We start from the raw sequence: 22,555 nt of genomic DNA, 5'->3' as shown, positions 1-22,555 counted from the left end.
CGATTAAGTCTTGAATCCGTTAACGCATCAAATGCCATGTCGATGTTGCCTTCCTTTACATTTGGCTCGCGGTCTCCACCGATGTTTAGATTAATCTTACACATAGGATATTTATTGTGTTTTAAACCCATTGAAATCAATTAAAATATTCTGATAAGGAAAATTTAGGTGTATTTATTTATTTATTAATATAATTAATGAATTAATAATAATAAATTTTTTATTCTAAATAGAATTTTATACTGTCAGGCATTGTCCTTACCTGTATAGAAAATTTAACGTCTGTCACCAGTGGCTGATACGGCCGGAACAGAAGCAATAATCAGTGACTGAAATCGGGGATCTTTAGTCGTTGCTGACTGACATTAGTCAGTCACCGATGACTGACGTATTAATAAGGAGCAGCTTTTTAGTAAGAACTTTTTTTCTGTATTGAATTATCAACAAGAGAAAAGAAATCAGACCATCAAAAGCTTTATGGGTTCAGAATTATCATTAAAATTTTTTTTAAATGATAATGAAATAATAATTTGTAAATGATAATGAAATAATAATAAACTTTTTAAATAATAAGTTCTTTAATCAAAAAAAATTAACCAATTTTTATACTGAGATATATTTGTTGTTTCTGTTATACTATTAATAGTTTCTAAGCATGTAGAAAATGTAGCATATAAATATGGATTAAATCTTTTTTGGGAAAATATGCTGAATGCACATTGAATTAATTCAAATAATCCGTTATGATTAAACATGTGCTATGCTATTTTATGAACTAAAAAACATTAAGAAGTTCCTTCATTGATAAATATTATCTACAAAGCGATTATAAAACAGTAGCTTTAAAGAATGAATGTTTTCATATTCCAAAGGCTATTCGCTGCTTCTACTGTACTATTTACATTTATAAGCAAGTTGAAGGCAAGGAGGAGTACGTTGAATGCAAATGAAGTTTTCACATGGAAAGTGCTAAAGCACATTGAATGCAACTGAAATAATTCGTTTTAAATGTGCATATTTTAAATTTGTTGGCATACCATAAATGAAAACTAAACTTGGTTGGAGGATGCATAATAAAATAGATCCGATCTGGATATATTTGCTACTGTTTTTCAATTGCACATTCTTTTTTAATTTTTATTCTGAAATATAAAAAATTTAGATACATAATTAGATATCTTTTCAAAGTAAAAGCAATATTCGATATCCTTTAGTGTTTTTATATCAATTTATTTCAAAAATTGACAGTGTATGATATTATATATTAATCTTTGAAGAATTCAATCGCAAATTAATGCCTTTTCAAGTTGGATACAATATATACGCACTATTCATGATTAATGCGATAATAATAAATTTCAAAATTATCAATTCGCAAATGGCAATAAAAAAAAAACATGATTCTCTTGAATGTGCTACTGTAATGCAAAGAAAATTTACATCTGTCAAATGTTCTTACATTTTAATTAAAAAAAATCCGTTGCTATGTTTATGAATTTTTAAGATTATTATTGGTGATTGCAAAGCATAATTAAATTAATTCTTTCTGGTGTTATTTCACCTCATGTCATAACCAAGGTGATTTTTTTATTGTTGAAATTTTACTATTGTTTTGCCAAATTATCTATCTCACTTCACTATATTTTTTTTCTGTATATAAAATATGCGAACTTAGAATGTAGCAATTAAAATCAATTTATTCAATCTTCAATAATGTATTTTAAAATCCTTTTACTCAGTTAAAATTTTACTTGTGAATCTTTTAAGAATGATTTAAATTCGTTTTTAACTTAATTAATCTCGCTTAATTTTTTTGTGATTGCAATATGCAAGATACCCATTTTTGCAATTTCAGTCAACAAATGCATTGCTAAATAATTACGAAATCCAATTTTTTGCAATTTCTCAGTTTTGTTAGTGATATCTATTGGAAGAAAATCCTGACATACTGATATTTTAAATCAGAAAAAGTTTCTTTGTTTTATGATTAAAATTGATCATATAACGATTATTTAAAGTTGATAGGGAGGTATATATATAAATTTATTTCATGGGATGATTGTTAGCATCTGAAAATGAAATGTTTGGTCCATATGGATAATATCATTGCCATTCTTTATCGCTTCAAATATCTAAAAGTATAAAGTAGATCTACACTTTGCACGCAAAAAAAAAAAAAAAAAAAAAAAAAAAATCGAGATTTTTATACAGCTCCCCGGTACAATTAGTAATATTCAATAAAATTTTTGATGCAACAACATTTTAAACAAGAAAGTGTTACTCCTCTGTGACTATCTATTTACTCTCTGAATCTATTTGAATTATGAAGCCATTGAATACTATTAATTTTAACCATTTCAGTGGTTGCTTTAGATAAGACCTGCCAATGAATGGTCAATGCTTCCTAGAAGCGGCCGCTAATTGGCTTAAAATAAGGAGATTCAAAGCTTCATAACTTGATCAATATTGATCACAGGAGAGTTTTTATTGTTTAAATTATTTGTGTACGAGAAATATATCACTAAATATGACTAATAGGAACGGATAATTGCAATTTTATTTAATTTTATGAGTCGCAAATTTTTCACTTGACTCAAACAACAAAAAATATAATTCTCAACATCATTTAAATTATTTTTTCCAATTGGAAGAATGTTACTTATCTCTAATTTTTCAGAAATTTCTTATTGAATCAGGATTAGAGAGGATACTTTACATGCTTGTCAGTTATACTAAATTGAAATAAATAAAATTGCTTTTTAAAATAATATTTTAAAATTCTCCATTGTTCTAATAAAATTCCTTTCAACTTTTCAAAGTTTATTCAGTGATTTTAAAAACATAACAAGTAAATTAAAAAGATGTCCCCAATTTTCATAATTATTGCTGTATAGCGACATCATAAAAATAAGCATGGTTCAAAATCCAGGAAAGCAATGCATCATCTTTTATATCATACTATTTATTTTTCACGTATGCCAAATTTGCCCAAATCACAACATTTTCTTTTAGCATCGAACCAGAGGAACTAAAAAGAAATATTTCAAGTTAATAGGGTCTCGTTTCTCTTCGTCATCTATTATGCTACTATAATTCAATATGAGCGTTCTGATCGGCCTAGCAATTTATCTTAAACGTTTTCGGAAGGGATTGACTAGATTAATGGCCTGGCTAGCTGGATAACTTCTGAATATTTCTGCGTGTTTTAGGATATTGCTCCTCGTTTAGACGCAAAGTGGAAGCCGCGATATTTAGTTAAAATGCTGTCACAGCATGCATTTTCTTTCGTTGAATTTTCCTGACAGGAAGAAATTCTTTACTTTATATAGCATCCAATTTCGCGGAAAATGAGGATACTTACTTTCCCCTATACGAGGTATACAAAGAGAAAATACAGCAATAATTAAAATGGTAAGTAGCTGTTGCGTTCAATTCTTGGTTGCATTTTCGTTGAAATCTTGTCTCAAAAAATTAAGACAAAATACGTAAACTCTTTAAATGATTTTTCAGAAGAAATAAAAATTCGCTATTGTTACTATTTCTTAAATAAACTGAGTAGGACATTTTGTATGCATGAGTTCTTTATTTCTAGCACAGTGATTATATTGGGTGATGGATAAAGTCGTTTTAAACTCTTTAAATTAAAACTAATTGCCAGGAAGTAACGTGTATATAGCTTAAAATGATTGTACTGAGTTTACTGAGACAGATTACAGCGCCCTAGTGGAGGAATAAGGAGCTTACGGAAATGACTAGAAACATAAATGAGATCGATCAAAAAGTCCAGTTAGAAAAATGTATACTATACCATTATAAAAACACGCGAAAGATTTTCATGGAGCTATCTGCAAAATTGGTGGAAATATTTACGATTAAGATTATAAACTTTCAAAAAATTAAAAAAAATGTATACCCCGGTATTATCATGCATTTTTTTTCGGAGTTAGCCAACAGCGAAGAGAAATTTAAATGACAAAGAAAGAAAGAAAAAAAAAATATCTCAAAAACATACTTGGGGGGGGGGGATCTGAAGATACTTTTTTCAGTTTTAGAACGATACCTTTTTCAAGACACGGAAAGCTCACAATTTTAATTGCTTATATCTTCACCTGTTTTATAGATAACTCCATGAAATTTTTTCCCTGCCTTTTTATTATAGCATAGCGTACATTTTTCTAACTGGGTGTTTTGGCTAATCTCCTTTATTTTGCAAGTTATTTTTGTAACTTCTTTATTTCACCGCTAGGGGCGTTGTAACTTGTCTCAATGAATCCAACACACTCACTTTACTATGTGTACACGCTGCTTTCGTGGCTATGAGAAAAGCTGTTTTGAATTTAAAGAGGCTTTACCAATCACCCTGTATAAAGTACTGTATAAAAAATTTTTAATTACTAAATATTGACATGACCTGCATAAGCGTATCAGGGATGGAGTAGTGGTTAGGACTTCGGACTCCCATGCATTTTTCTTATGTTCGGTACCGAGTTTGCAATTCAATTAGATTTCGCTTATAACTTTAAACGAGCCATAGAATAGATTTCACTTACGATTTTCAAATATATATATATATATATATATGATTAATATTTTAGATCTGTATTAAAGATTAGAAATAATATGTTGACTGGTTTGCTATTTACTGGTCTGTCTGTTCTTCTATGCGTAAAGATGATCACTCAAAAGTGCAATAGTCCAATTAAATTAAATGTAGGATATTTATTACCAAGGAATTTGTAAATTTGTGTCAAAATTCGAAATGAGTCGGTCTACTGAAAGAGTTCTATATTTCATGTCCAGTTCTTTTCTGTATACAAAATTACTGACCTTTAGCACTTCACTGGCTACACTATAGCAAAATTGCATGCATGCATTAAGCTTTAAACACATAGAATGCAATTTTTATTCAAATAATCTAAACATACCTTTACTAAGATCGCAACGACTAATTTTGGTTGCTATTCAAAGTAATTGAATTACCTTTTAAAGAATTTAAATGATGAATGCTACCAACAATGTATCTAATTAGTGTTTGGAAGCCATAGCAGCGTTAAATATTAAACATGAAACAACTGGTTTCATAAAGCGGCCAGTAGTAAATGTGCATTTATTGTTAAGGCAAAAGTGCCTTAAGCAAGAATATTTTTAAAAAATAAATGATGAATAATGATGGCTTTGATATAACTTGGTTTGATTTAATATGTTGCATTAACATTGGCTGAGAACTATGAAACTGCTATTGAGAAGAAAAAAAATCTAATAATTTTGAGCCCTAGTTAAGTGATGATGATCTCCAAACCTTAACCTTTCTTTACAAATATTTCTAGCTGTACGAACATAAGGCCATATGGTTTTCATCCTAAGTTAACCTTTTCAAGTCAACTGCGAAGATGTGTAACGTTTGAATCTCAAGATTATAATGATTGTGAAATAAAGCTCTAATGAGTGATGAAATGAGTAAATAATAACTCGGAATGGATATATAATGAGGTTTCTGATATGCGTTGGAACCTGACTATTATTGTGCTCCAGAATCAAGCAGATTATGAGCGACCGAATAAGCAGATAATAAGTCGAAATGAGTAAATAATGAGATTTCACATATACATTCGAATTAGAAAATTAAAGTATCTGTGAAAGGAATTAAGAAATGAGGAAATAATAGCGGCACAATTTAAAACCCGTATTTTTTTTAAATAAAAATTTATAAAAACTTTTCGAACTGTAAATTTTTTTAAAAACATTCTGAATTTTTGAATAAAGCAATACTTATTAATTGCAAACCTAAGAATCCGTGCTGAAACCAGTGAAGCTTCAACCTCGAAACAGACTATACATTTAAATCCCAAAATTGTAATATTTGTAAAATGAGTGGAAGTTTAAATGAAAAGATAATGAATTTTCTCTTTTATATGTTCGAATTAGAAAGCTATTATACTTATGGTAGAGATATATTTTGAGAAATCGAATGTGTAAACACTAAGTCAAAATGAGATAATGGCGGTAGGATTCAAGTTCCGTGAAAAAAAAATATTCTTGAAGAAGCTTAGCTTAGAATAACAATTAATGAGAAAAATTACATACAGCTATGATATTCTAAGAATGAAAACTTACAGATTAAAATAAATATTATTATCTGAACTGTCATTAATGAATTCGTTAAAATTAGGGAATTTTTCTCACAATTTTCTAAGAATAATGTATGTATACACGATACTCCAAAAACGTTGAAACACGCTTTAAACTTTTACCAATAGGAGGTAAGTAAGCACTATAAATTTCAGAAAATAAGATAGGAAGATCAGTTATATTAATAAAATAGGAAATTCCATATATTTTTCAAACAGTTATTTTAGATTTTTTTATATGACCCGATAAACAATTGGTAAATTATAATTTTTTCCAGTTTCCTTTACCTAAATCAATATAAAAAATTCTTTTATTTTTGAATTTGACCGAGTTAGCTTAATTTAGTTAAGTTAGTTAAATTTAAATGAAAAACTGATCATTTTGAACGAGACCTATATACCAAACATAAATCGAGATATAACCTAACAGGGGAAAAAGTAAAATGTTACATAAGGAAAAAAATTGCGGATTTTGCCACTATTTAATGCATTTAAGGATTATATGAACTTTTCACATAGATAGATATTTTTTCATAAAAAAATCAGTTTTACATTTGATTTTTAAAGTCAAACCAACTTCAATCAAAACAATGCATCTGCATTTAAAGAAGGAAGTCGCAGACGATTTTCTTCTTTTAAATGCAATGAGATCTATAGTTACATGATACACATAAAACGATCCGGTTCAATTAAAATTTCGAATATATCAGTCATCGTATAAATGTCTGCTATTAATGATAAAAAATAGCCTTAGTTTTTAGAAATAATTGTTTAATTCCGACGACATATGTCTACTTTTCAAATTAAAACGCTCATGAGATTTATTTTTTTTATATAATTAGTAGTTTTGAGCAACTGGGTTGCTAATCAACATTATTTAAACTGAGCCTTGTTGCGAACTTTCTAATGATGGATGGATTTTTATGTAGCAAAAATGGAAGAATCAATACCCGCAACAATCATTAGTATTATAATACGAATCATTTTTCATTTTTTCGTGACACGCATCATTGTAAAAACTTTTTGTGTCCCTGTGATTAGGAATTTGAAGAGAAAAACGCCTTTGTCCAGTATTTTACAAATGGACTCTTTTAACTGAAAAATTGTGTAACGGTCTTGTAGCAAATCTTCCGACGTCGTTATCATTTATAAAACATTTTGAAGTATTGATGCAAAAAACATTTTAAGAGCTCTTTGGGGATTTCTTTCTTTCATTCATTGCTTATGATTTTAAATTACATTTGACACGCTACATAATCTCTATCTGAGTAAAGCGTTCTTTAGATATATTTTGGGTTAATTTTTTCATGCTTGAGAGCATAATTTTAATCTAAAGTATGTCATTGTCAATTTTTATAGATTTCCTATTTTCACTACTGAATAACATTTTGAAAGGCGGGAAATGGTAATATAAGTCATAATTTTTTCTCTATTATTACTCGGTCAATTTTAAAGACATAAGTATGCAGGACTTTTATTTTTGTAATAATTTAGTTACAGCAAATAGAAAAGATTTCGATTGACTAATTTTGTCTAGAGGACGCATAAAATTTTTTAAAAAAAGTATAATTTTGATAGTATGTTAATAATAAGACTATTTCATTAACATTTATCTTATCCCCTTCTTAGCTTACACACATTTACACATTCAGCTTACACATTTACAGAGCGTATTTGTACTCAACAGATAAAAAGTCAATACAGTTAAAAAATTTTTGTATATATAGTATGTAAATCTGTACATGTTTTAAGAATAAAGGCAAATTATTTATATATACAATTACAATAAATTCTTTTCAAAAACAATTTTAGGACAAAATTTCAAGCATTACTAAAAGCAACTGATTTTCATGGATCGTCTATTAGGACATATTTAAGTAAGTAAAATGGTAATAGTAAACAATCAAAGTTAAAAATATTTTCAAAACAGCAAAACATATGAACATTGTAAAATCGATTTTCCTTTACTTTAACACAGTTACATTTTAAACACAATTCTTATTAACATACATTTGTTTTCAGGAATATCTTTACCGAAGGCAATTTGCTTTATGTCACAGTTCTTGAAGAATGGTCTTAACTGTAAACTGCTTAATTACAGAGTGGTAATTTGCTTTATTTTTCTGTCACTTAAAATTATTAAATATAGTAAAACGCTCCTTTCGTTTTCCACGTTTCATTTTGGCTTTGAAAATTTCACCAGTGATTTTTGTGAGTAGCATTTAGCGAAAATCGGTCGTGTATTGGACAACTTAAATTACTATCTAAGAATCCTTCATTCATTTCAAGCAATACATAAAGATTTTAAATAAACAGAAATAGCGTACTCTCAAATGGAGTATTTCGAATATTCCAATATTTTCGAATTTATTTCATATATTGCATATCAATAATATATGAATAAGCATTTATGTTGTTTATATGCTATCATATCATGAAAAATAATGCCTCATTTTGTTTAAAGTTTAGTTATTTGTCTGATAATTGAGGTTCTGATTGGAGAACGACACATAGAGTATTTGTATTTACACATCGAGTATTTGTAAGACATTATTTCAACTAATGTCTTATCATATGTGTGCACTTCGTTACATGACCTGAAAAACCATATTATGATTTAATTTATAAACTGTGCCAACGACATTTTCTGATTTCTTGACAAAATAATCAGATTTCATTTCCATTCTTTCTGTGCAAGCGATATCGTTTTGTCTTCATTCGTTTGAGCATTATTTATTTTCAAAGCTGTTACTGACTTTAAAATCACCGTGCTCATCAGAAAGTTGGTATAGATTAAAACAGTTTCAATAACATTAGAAAAAATAGCCTTTCTTTAATCTTTCTAGATAGATTTCTAATTTTGTTTCAGTTTATTTTGAAGTGCTTATAATTTCGTAGTTTTCATTTTTCTTGTTCTAGTAATTTTAATTATAAGTATGCAAAGATGGGAATATAGTTAGGATATAATGTTCCCTTAATTTTTCGTTATAATGAGCGGTGTCTGGTGAGCGAGGGCCATTGATGCGTGGTTGTATACTCGGTTAATGAGGGATCGCAGATTAACGAACGATTAACGGATTATATTTTTAATTATTGATTGTCATTTAATATCTTGAGTCTACAAGACTGACTTTAACATCGATTTTCTCCCAATTGTATAATTTATTAAAATCTATATATTTCTTGTCAAGTTCTCTATAAATATGACCCTTTTAGCAATTTATTTGCTATATTAACACATCAATTCACTTTCAATGAAATAAATTTTATTTATCGAATTAATTCAAATATTCACATAGATTCACAACATTTTCCCAAGCGAATTTATGGTTTCAATAAAAAGCACTAATTTTTTTTTTATATATCCGTGACGTCGTGACTCGCCAGTGGGTCACGATGTCGATGCTTCATTAACATGGTAAAATTTTTCATGTCGTGAAAGTGTTAAATAGTTTAATATTGTTAAGGACAGATGTAGAGCTAATTAAGTTGGTATTAGCATAATCATATTTTAAGCTTTCTCATTAAGACCACAAAAGAATTTGTCTCTTCCTGCCTAGTTATCGGGGTGAGACTGCATAAACTGGCCTCCACGAGTAACTATTCCGGGCTCTGTGGCAGATGCATAATAGTTTCCAATACGAACAGTACATGTGCCGACCCCTCAGACAAGTGACACGTCATCGGCGATGAGCCATGTAACCAGACAACAGTACCATTTTTGTACCTTCCATGAAAGAGAGAATCAGCTCTGATAATTGTCGTTTTTTCATTTTCATCATTTGAGAAATTCCTCAGTGGGATCCTTCACATTTTAACCACAAGGTGTTAATCCCCATCCTTTTGGGGCAATTTGAATCACAGAAATTAAACTGCGATGAAAATATTATAGCCTTCATTATGGCGCGGCTTACGAGCCCACTTAACACAGAGGTACAACCCGTCATCAGAGTAGAGGTAACACTCTCATGCCATTATTGTATTTACCAGAATGATGAGATCCAATGACCATACAGAAGCCCTCATGAGGTGTAGGACCTTTCTCATTATAAGAGTTGAGAAACCAAGTAAAAAAAAAAAAACCTTCTTCAAAAATTAAATAGATTGGTGAGTCGTTTAAATTATGGCCTAAAAAAATATGGTAACTTTTAAACAACTTTCAAAAAATTGTTTTAATTTTCCATGCATTATAAATGAACTTGAATAACTTAAAACTTTCTAAACACCATAAATGAGTTTTCGAACAGGAGAAAATTTATCAGTTATACGGATTTATATTGTATTTCTAAATTATCCTTTTTAGTAGAATCTTTCTTTGTGTTTGATTTGTATTTAAAAACATTTTATTTCTTTCAGAAAAGAAAATATTTTCTATGTTTTCCTGAATGAGAAATATAGCTGCAAAACTCAAAGTAAGATTAAAGAAATATTACTAAATTATGAAAGGATTATTGTGAAAATATTCATTAATGCATCTAAAATGTCGCCCCAGATTTTATCTATTTCAAAATGGTAATATAAGATGCAATGAAAGATATATTTCAATAATCAATTAATTAATTTAATGTCATTTATCTTTATTCTTGATTCCTGCAAGCTATCAATCTTTTTATTAACAATAAAATATTTCATATTTAAATGAAAAACTGCAATAATTTAACTGACACAAATATTAACTATATATATATATATATATATATATATATATATATATATTATTGTGAAAATATTCATTAATGCATCTAAAATGTCGCCCGAGATTTTATCTATTTCAAAATGGTAATATAAGATGCAATGAAAGATATTATATATATATATATATTTAGTTCTCCTAATAATCCTAAAATTAAAAACAAAATGTATGCATCTGGGCTAGTTAATTCGTTTGGAAATGATACTTTATGTAGTAAAAAGCATTATTAACTTTTAATTGCAAAATATTTCATATCTTTGCAACTAAATATATTCATTTTAATGCATTTTCTAGCATATTTTCGTATGATAAATGTTTTGAGTCATAATTAAAATAGTTTAGGCAGATTCCAAGATTCATTAACAAACGAAAAAGAATTTTGTCTCATGCATAGTTAGTGGAAATATCCAATTCATTTGAAGATTAATCTTTTGAGATAGAATTTTTCAAACATCTAAAGATATTAATGGGATTTAAAAAAATACAAGACATTTTAACAGCTTCATTCCGAAATTAATGCATTGAAAATGTCGTTTGCAATTCCCTTATTTTTTTTTTTTTCAGCTGTTCTTTATCGCAGGCATGTTTTCTGAAATTATTGTGAATGGGATGTTCTCACGAAATGCGAAAATATTTCTCGCTTTTTTCTCATTTCCGCCTCGTTTGTTTATTTATATGGCATGCATTTTATCATTCTTTCGTCAATACAAGGGTAGTAGTTTGTGAAAACGATTTACCAAAAGCAAGTGGCATTTATAGCAAATATGGAAATTCTAAAATACGTCTAAACAAGAACTTTCACATGGACTATGCTTTTGCATTCAGAAAATACTCCTAAATTTATTAATAATATATCCAGGGTCTTCTTATATGAAGGAATATGTGTTTTTCATATAATATTTTAGGAAAAATTTTGCTTTTGGAGAAGAAGGTGGAAATGATAAAAAAGAAAGTTCCTTTTCATGTGAATAAAGCAATACGATGTATCGCATTTTTTAGCCCAAAATATTTCCTTTTTTATATATCATTTCTGAAAATGAATGCAAAACTACATATAAAAATAGAATTTATTTTCCTTGCGTTCCAGAGATTGCATTAAAATTCCATCTAAAATTCAAAAATTTTCCCCTTAAGTTATTCTTCAAAACTTTACATTCCATGTTGCTATGAAATTTTTATTTTGGATAGTAATATCAAGATATTTTAATTCATGTTTTTACAAATATTTATTGAAGGTGACATGCAAAATATTTCGCTTCCTCAAGAGTCGAAATCTAATCAATCCACATTATTGGATTGATTAGAATTTCAAGATTAACACACAGTTTTGAAGCTACAAGCCTACTGTTTCACGACAGATTTTGTAATTTTGAGCCCTAGTTGGATCCAGCAGAATCTGTTACTAGAATCTGTTGGATTTGAACCATAGAGAATCGTGCCACACTCTCCAAACTTCCATGCCAAATGTATGCACTGCATCTGTATCTCTTAAAATCTAGAACCAGAGATCACTAACAATAAGCACAACAGCAATCAGTTTAACGGATGATATGTAAAAGTAAATGATAGTCAGTGATGATGAATGAAAAATGTTGATTCTGCATGTGTTATGAATGCGTGAATGCATTGACCAGAGATTGAAAAGTGGAAAGTAGGATGGCAATTCCAACTGATACGGATTGCTTCCTGGAATATATAATCATAGATTGATTATTGATTGCACAGATAATATATGATTATCTGTATACTTCTGTTTTATCGGTAAATACTCTAGGGTCAAAGTGAACGAAATTCATCAGAAATAAGCTGCATATGAAAATGTAAAAGTTAAAATTTACAGCAGTAGTCTATACTTATATAAAGCTCAATGTGTGTGCGTGTGTGTTTGGCGCTCTACAGGCCAGACCGTTTGACCTACAGCTATCAAATTTGGTACATGTATACCTTGGAGGTCGGGAATGTGCACCTGGGGTCTTTTTTTTTAAATTTTTAATTAGTATTTTAATTATTAAACTTTTCCGCAAAAAAAAAAAAATCTTTTCATTTTCCCACCGCCAAATGAGTAAGGCTTTAGTTTTTCCACCACGCTAATGAGGATAAGCTTAACATTTTTCGACCGATTATTTCAAACGATTCTATTTATTTTCTTAATGTTTGATGCATTTGAAATTAAAAATTGTTAATTAATTGATCTTTCAGATTCATTCTGAAGTACTTTTGAATTAAAATAAAACAGAATAAAGGAAATTAAAAATTTCTAATCTGCATAGCGTTACCCCAACTGGCGTAGAAAAATTCACGCATACGCATTGTGTTCTGATTGTTGACAACTATTATCGACGGATGCGGACTTGATTTAAATTATTTTTAGGTTAGTTGTAAGCTTTTGTAATTAGATTGTATTTACGTTAGTTTTGTATTTTTTGTATATGCTTATAATTTTAAGTACATCATTTTTTAAGTAGTTTTTTTTTAACCTGTTTTCGACCGATTATTTTAAATGATTCTGTTTATTTTCTTAGTGCTTGATGCATTTAAAACTAAACATTGTTAATGAATCGATCTGCTCATGATGAATCTGCGAAAATTTTGTTGACAAATTCTTGAGATATTACATGAATTAAGAAAAATATTCTTCAGTGCCCATAAAGTTAATCTCTCAGTGACTCTGTTTTTCAATTATCATATTATAAAAAAAATTCTTTGTTTCAGTAAAAAATATTATTATATTAATTGCAGATTAATCATTTCCCTTCAGTTATAACACAAGATGTATCTAATTTTCCGTTAGCTCCCGTAGAATTTAAAGCATAAATTCTACAGGAGCTAACAGAAAATTAGAGAGATACATATTATGTTATGACTGAAGGGAGTTTTGAAATATTTTAATGAAGAAGCTATTAAAGTAGGAATTACACAAAATATTTAATTATTAAAATTTTAACGAGCATTAAGATTGGCGAACCGGCTGGTCACCAAAGGCGGCTAGTAAATAATAAAAACAAAACAGATGTGTCACCTAACTACTTTTGTATACAACTACAAACTGTGATAATAATGTACGACTTGGAAATTCAACATTGGCAACTATATATATATATATATATATATATATATATATATATATATATATATATATATATATATTATTTCTCTCAAACTAGAAAGCATAAATTCTAAGACGTTAGGTCACTCAATTTATGAGGTCAATGACATATATTATAAAAACATCGGAAATCTTTAAAAATACGCAAAATGCTTTCACATAACAGCATTTATATTTGCCTCATCTTCATGTATTCTAAAACGCATATTTTTATTTGCATATTTAATTAAAATAAATAAATAATATTTAAATAATATTCTCGAGGCAAATTGGTTTAAATATTCAAAAATTCTGGATAAGTTCAGCAATTAATATTAAATTTAAAAGAAAGCTTAAGTTGAACGTTTTTTGGGGCAGCTGAAAAAAATGCTTATTTTCTAAAATATTCCTTTATAATTAAAATAAAACTTACGTACTATTATTGATTTGTATGTTCAAGTTTCCATCAAACAATATTTTAAATCCTTTTTAAGAAACTTTTTTTTGTCGGAAAAAGTGTTAAATAATAATAATTAATTTACCGAAACAGCTTTTAAAGCTTTTGTTACATTTTGAAAAAAATATTTTATTAAATTCTTGCTTTATCCAATACAAGGAACTGCTATTGTATTTTATTCAATTATGTTTTATTTATTCATGCATTTAAAATGATATAAATCCACACTTCGTTTAGAATTCTGCTTTTGTGCGTTTTTTTATTAATTAAAGATATCTCCAAACGATTTTACAATTGTAATCGGCTTCCATTTGTCCATTTAGTGATTCATACATAAATTGCTTGGGATGAAAACGACGTGATATTTTTAGCTTTACTTTCATTACCATAGTCTTTACATTTATTTTAAAGAGAAATAATATCTTAATCTCGAGTGTAGTTGAAAGATATGTTTTGTTTCCCTTTTCCTTTGTTATTTTTTATTTGTGCCAGAAAAATCCTTTTGTTGAATTGAGATACTCGCCAAAGAAAGTGAAAATCGTTCAATTCTGAAAGCTTTTATTTATTGCCACATATTTAAAAAAAAAAAAAAAAAAACTACTTGATGGAAACGGATAAAATATCAAATAGTTTTATTTTAGGTCATGCTCTTTCGATTGGAATCAAAGTTTTTGTATGTTCTTATTCTAAAAATTTTAACTTATGAATTTAAGATTTAATAAAATTATAAAATATACCATCCTATTTTTAAAAAATACATAGATTTTGCTTATTAAATGCTTTAATGTGAAATAAGAATAACTGTCAAAGGTTCATTATATCTTGAAATATATTGAAACCAGCGGGAGTGTCTCCCCGAAACTTTCTCGCATTCTCTCCAATTAGGGTTTTAACCCTCTGCCCCCGTATAAAATTATGGACCTTGGGCAAGGTCGCAAATGCTTTGATATGTAACACAAAATTTGATTAGAATCGATATTTTAGAGGCTAAACCTGTGTACTGAATTTTATTTACCTAACACTTTGAGTTCCAAAGCTATCGAGTTCACTTGCAATGGAACAGCCAAATATACTCAATTCCTCTGAATGGATTTCATTCAAAATTCGACAGAAATTTACAAATTGTTCGCAAGTCTATATACTAAATTTCTCCTTCTAGCTGGAAGCATTTTTGAGTTATCGTATTCACAGACAGACAGACAGACATAATATCAAAAATGTGTTTTTCGGAGAGGTTTAAAACGTCAAAATCTCAATTTCGAATTTTTTGACGATTTTAATACTCTCTGTACTTTGTATACGAGAAAATAAAAACGGGTACTCTAACATTACGAATTCCAAATTTCATAGCCCAGCACTAGTTTCCTCAAAGTTATAAAATGCTATATGTGATCGAAATATTTTAACCCTTTCTAATGCCGTGGGAAGTATGCTTCCCACCAAATGCATCAATCTTTGTATGAAATTATGTAGGTTGGCATAAGTTCTGACAAATTTTGTTAGAAAGATAGAAACTTAGATGCTTCAGTTCTTTATATCACACAAAATGATGTGTCTTGGTTTTTCACTTAATTATTAATTAACCAAATTAATTAATGAATCAAATTAAATTTATCTATCAAGCTAAATGAATCCCTTTTCTTATTCTAATTTCAAGCCTAAAAATCTTTTAACATAATATGACTAGAAAAAAATGGCCCTTTAAAGGGTTAATCTGGATAATTTTGATCACTAATTGAAATTGGTTGTTATTATTTTTTTAATAAAGTTTGTGTTGGCAGTGAAATAGAAACTTTTAAAAACTGAAGTGATTTTATATCTGTGATGGTTCGTGTTATGTTAATTATATTTAAGTCAAGTTTTTAAGAACTGCTTTGGGATGGACCTTGCAATCGTGAAGCGTGGTCATAGGACGAGGACGGTCACCGAGCAATCAGCTCTTTCTACACAAGCCGGATTTAGTATGCAGAAAACCTCTGTCTTCAATGAAAGCACTAGTATCCTTCCAACCTGTTTCGAACCTTTTTCCTTCCAACGATAAGCTGATACTTTAACATTAGACCATTGCCACCCTGTTGATGATAATTTGGATAGAGTTATTTATCGCTTTAAGAATCTCTGGGTTAGTTCAATCGCGAGTCGTAAAATAGTTTATTTTAAAATGGTTTGCTATCGAATTGGCGTAGAAAACTTAATTTCTGCAACGAAACCCTCAACAGAAATGGTGTTACTTGGAGTATTTTGACTTTTATGTATCCAGCAGAAGGCTGTGCACAACTCTACTGACTACACTGAATGATAATAAACGTTTCAATCTAGCATTTAGCGTTGCATGACTGCAATTATATGGTTATTACCTACTATTATATTTCCAACTTTTGTACAATCACGGAGTGCATAAAATCTATACTTATATAAAGCACAATGTGTGTGTGTGTGTGTGTGTGTGTGTGTGTTGGCCAGACCGTCTACAGGCCAGACCGTTTGACCTACAGCTACTAAATTTGGTACATGTATACCTTGGAGGTCGGGAATGTGCACTTGGGATTCCTTTTTTTGAATTTTTAATTAGAATTTTAACTATTAATTAAAAACTAACTTTCCCGCCAAAAAATCTTTTCATTTTCCCCACCTCCAAATGAGTACAGCTTCAGTTTTTTTTCCAACAGTAATGAGGCTAGGCTTAACATTTTTCGGCCGATTATTTCAAACGATTCTGTTTCTTTTCTTAATGTTTGATGCATTTGAAATTAAAAATTGTTAATTAATTGATCTTTCAGATTCATTCTGAAGTACTTTTGAATTAAAATAAAACAGAATAAAGGAAATAAAAATTTCTAATCTGCATAGCGTTACCCCAACTGTCGTAGAAAAATTCACGCATTTGCGTTACCATAACTGGTGTTGAAAATTCACGCATGCGCATAGTGTTCTGATTGTTGATAACGGATACGGACGTTTTGAAGGCTTAACCTGTTTTCGACCAATTATTTTAAACTATTCTTTTTATTTTCTTAGAGTTTCATGCATTTAAAACTAAACATTGTTAATAAATTGATCTGTTCATGATGAATCTGAGATAATTTTGTAGAAAACTTCTTGAGATATTACATAATTTAAGAAAGATATTTCAGAACTCATATTTAAAAAAAATGCTTCGTTTCAGTAAAAAATTTCTTTATATTAATTCCAATTTAACCATTTCCACTTTAATTTAAAGCATAAATTCTACGGGAGCTAACAGAAAATTAGAGAGATACATATTACGTTATGGTTGAAGACCTTTATAATATTATGAATGAATTATATGACTATCAAAATTTGTAGCTTTAAAATATTTTTATGAAGACGCTATTAAAATAGGAGTTACATAAAATATTTAATTATTAAAATTTTAACGAGCATTAAGATTGGTGAACCGGCTGGTCGCCAAAGGCGGCTAGTAATGAATAAGATAATAATTACTGCATCGACTTTTCTAAAAGACTGAACTCTCTTTTATTATATTAATTAATAAAATATCATATTAAACCATATCCTTAAATCAACAATTCAATTTTTGACCATATTCGGCTTTATTTAGCTGTGTGTGAAGTCTTAACTTTGCAGTAGAATCGAGATATAAAAATGCATAATCAATAGCTAATCATGTTAGAAAAGCGCAAATTAGATATTTCAAATTCAACAGTCCAGTAAAATGAATTCAAGCCATTCGCAAAATGAATTTTGATCCGCCTTTCTTTAATTATTTAATGAAGAATGTGTCGAGAATTAAAAGACAACGTTCAAGTTATCGACCGTTCAAAGCACGGCGTTTCATTTCATGCATCAACCAAATCTCTTTATCTGTAATTGGCTCAAATGTTTGGGGCTGTACAAGAATTAAAGGTGATGTTATTTCTGAAATAAATTTAGTTAGTTTCATTATATTTAATTAGAGGAGGAAAAGAGAAAATCGATTGAAATAAACAGAGAAATTCCCCCTAATTTGGCACTTACTTGACAGTAACATGTAAAGATATTATATTTAGCCTTTTTTGAATAAAACAATTTTCCGGGTCAGCGATGAAAATTGAGAAAAAAACAAAAGCAAAAAGAGTCTCCATTTTACAATTTTACATCTAGTGAGTAGCTGCCGAAATATGGCATATGGTTTTTTGCTGCAGGTGTTTGCGATGTTGACAAGATTTGAAACATGTGTCATTCAGAATGAAAAAGAGAGCTTAGCGTTATTTCTTTTTCTTTCGGAAAGGGTATTCACTCTGATATTGCAGCAAAGAGGCTGAATTTTTTTAAAAATGGATATGCGTTACTTGACAAGCAAATGCCTTACTTTCATCTTAAATGTCATACTAAACTTTTCTAAAATAGGATATTCTTCTTTTTAATTTAATTTTTTTTCATGCGATATTTTGCTAGCGAAATTTTTTTAGGAAAGTGGTAACTCTCTTAACTGCTGAAAAATGCATTAGTTTCTTAAGCCGGTACTAATATTCATATTAACGTAAGTATGAGAATTTTGCATTGAATATATTTTGGGTTTGTTCTCAATAGGTCTTGCATATCTGGCGAGATCTATGACTCAAAAGCTTTTTGTAAAGGGAATGCGTGGCATTATCTGTTGAACAAAGCAGTCTTGGTGAACTTAAGTAGCATTAGAGGAACAAACTGATTTAGATTCTGATTAGATGGGTTTCCTTTTTGGAGAACTTTCAAAGGAAATTGATCCTCATTTTTGTTTCACTGGAGATAAAGGGGCAAAACTAGTTAAAATTCCATAGCTAGTTCAACCACACTTAGTAATTGAGGAATAAAATTCATTAACGTTGCAAATGTCAAAAACAAAAATGCGAAAAAAAAAATCCTGTTCGATTAGTACATAAGGGTGTCTGTCACCTTTTTATATACTAATTTGTGCTACTTAGAGGACTATCAAGAATGTTCCATGCTTACCACAATATAAAGCATTGCTTATTTTACACTTTATCGTGAAAGTACCTGAATTTTTTTCGGCATTTATATCATTTATTATTTTTAGTTTTCAATTTGTTATTAAAGCTCACATAGGTTTGTTTTGAAATCGTGTTGATTAAGACTATAGCTATAGGATAGAATCTACAGTTTTTAGTTACATTTAAGACCAAGTTCTAATACACTAATGCTATAAATATTTAATATCGAACTTACTTGTAATTGATATTTATAATTTTTTTATAGTTTCCTAATCCAAAGAAAATAGATTATTTCTGAAAGCATATGAAGTGGTTTTTTAGCACGCTAATCGCTATAGCACAACATCTGTTTGAACTTGCTGGGCTATGAGAAACAATTGTTTCTTTATATATGAAAGTATGCGAGCATATGCGATTCATATAGTCTCAAAAAATGCATTACCTTTAAGACATACTTGTTTCACTGGACGATAAACTTCTATATAACGTTTATGGGATGTACTGGGAGAGTAATCATGATTATTTAACCTTTGATAAATTCTTTATGAATTAGCCAGAGTTCTGGCAATAGTTAGCTTAAGTCGGTGCGTTAAGTGGTTAATCAAATGTAAGGTTAATATTTTTGTATTTTGTCAGAATAGTGAGAGACACTACTTCATTTTAAAGTTAAAGTGAAGAAGAGTTTGGCAGACTACGCCTATTTTCATCTCTATTTTTCAGATTTCACGCCAGAGGTGTCTAAAAAGATACGTAGATAACAGATAGTTAATTATCCCTATGCAGGTTGGCAGATCAAGAGCTGAGAATCATGAGCAGTCCAAGAAGAACTTTTCAAGGAAACCCTCGAGTGCAAAATAAATAAATCATGTAGTTGTAGTACAACTGCAGTGAATAACTCTATCTCGTGGCCAAATTTTCACCGTACGGTTTTAAATACAACATTTACACGAATATATGTCTATCGTTATTTTTATTTACCATTTAAATGTTATACTTCATTTTGTATTTTGCAGCTTCTATTCTCTTCTTCTTAACCAGTTCACCATAATTAAGGTTTGTTCTCGTGTACAAGTATTCGTGATAAATAAACAAACAGACATAGGGAAAGTTGTGAGAATCAATTAGGCCCTTTGAGTGGTTGTTTTCACCGACATCATTCGCTGATCTGGTAATTTGGAGCTCTTCCATTACTGAAAAGCTTGGCACTTCCCCTTCTACTAGCTTCTTTTATTTTTCTCGCCGTCACCTGAGCTAAAAACAAAACAGCTCATCGTTCGGCACGAACGTACGTGTTGAACGTTATCGATTTTATGGTTAAACTCAAGAGTGTCCTTCCAACTTACGTGTTGATTTCTTTCATCTGAGTAATCAGCCAGAATTTATCAGCCTTTAATAAAAACTTTTATTTTCAGCGAGTTTTCTGTGGTGATGATAAGAGGTATAAAATAGCACAAATGGTTTGTCAGCTAATTAACAATGAGATTAATTATTTTCAAACGATTAAAGAATAAAAAATGCATTTTATTACTTGTTATTTATTATACTTAATTACGTATAACAAATAAAATTATTTTTTATGCATGTTTTAAAGAAGAAATGTTTTTAAATCAAAAATATGGGCATGAAAAACATATAAAAATATAAGATGTTAGTAAAAATACTCTTAATTAAAATTTTAATAGCATTTATCTAATACTTTTAATTTTTAAAAGAATGTTTGGAAATGGTCTTTTGTATGATAATGAGGGGGCTTAATTTCTTTATATTGTTGTTTTCAGCGCCTCAAGCTTTTAAGATTGTTTGTTTTTACATCTATATTTTTGGTAAAATAAAGAATTTTCTAACTTTCAGTACAATCTGATCTATCAGACAAGATTTATGACTCCATAATAATAAATTATTATTTTTAGCTGGTTTTATGAGTTGATAGCAAAAAGCTAAAAATCATAAAACAGTAGAAATACCTAACAGAAATTAATTATTTTCTATTCAAATGCAAAAGGTTAAAAAAGAAAAAAAATTCTTTAAACGAATTTTTTTCATGTACTAAAATATAGATTAATTTTTTTTGTAAAAATTTATTATCCAATTAATTAAGAAATTAATAATTTTAATCCCAATGTAAACAGTTAATTAATAAAAAGCAAATTATTTTATCCAGCTCTGCCATCAGAGTGTGACGTCAAATGCAGTAGCTAAGCGCAATATTTTTGGAATTTGAGATACAAAAAATATCATTTAGAAATTTGATTTCTCCATCTTCCCTGCTTCCTTTAAGTGCATCTTTAAGTACCTAAGGCCCTTTGTGAAAGAATCGTTGTTTGATAAACAGAGAACTAAAAGACTAAGCATAAAATCTATTAACGATTTTCTCTTATAAACGTCTGGGGAAAAAAGAGTTCTGACACCTTTTAGAAGACATTTCATATTCCCATTAATCATATTACTTTGTTTTCTTTTCTATGCTCAGCTTAAGTTTTTAATGGAATTTCCAGCTTTTTTTGCTTTATACATATAAAATATTGTAAACGCTTTCTTGTCTTCTTTTTTACCTTCGGAAACTGATATTCGTAGAAACCTTAGAAAAAAAATTCCATTTAAAATGCAAAAAACTGAAATTAGGCCTTTTTTTTTGGGGGGGGGGGTTCAAAATGAAATTCCTTTTACGCTGTTTGTTTATAATTCGCTACAAAAATTTTTTTAAGACAGAAGGTCAAAATGTAATAGCATTCAACATTAACTGAATTGATATATTTTACAATATCTCTAAAACATTTTAATGAAATTTCGTAGGAATAAGCAGTTATATAAAAGGAAAAAAAAGATGCTATGCAATAGCCATGGTTATCACCAATAAAACTCATAAGCCAAGAATATTCAGAACTTAATGTTTATCTTCCAATGACTTCTAATAACCTTATAGTCATATGTTTTTACAACGCAGTGTCATACTGAAAATGAGGCAGTTGATGCAGTTTTGGTGAGAAGACTGCTGAAGCTGAACACCAAAACATCTTTATCGTGGTCTGGCAAGCCAACCAATTGGATGAACATACTTGTTTCTAAAAGAGTTATTTAACTAGATGGCGATTAATATTATCTACCATAACAAAGGATAACGATGAACATTATCTGCAATAACAAAAAATCGAAATAAGATTGGCTTGTGATAAGTTTGAGGATATTCGATGAATACCTTGGACAGCTGGAATTCCTCTCTTCGATGAATAAATCGAAAAG

The sequence above is a fragment of the Argiope bruennichi genome, chromosome X1 (assembly GCF_947563725.1).
Source record: "Argiope bruennichi chromosome X1, qqArgBrue1.1, whole genome shotgun sequence".
NCBI classification, from domain to species: domain Eukaryota; kingdom Metazoa; phylum Arthropoda; class Arachnida; order Araneae; family Araneidae; genus Argiope; species Argiope bruennichi.
Note: the sequence above shows the minus strand (reverse complement) of the source record.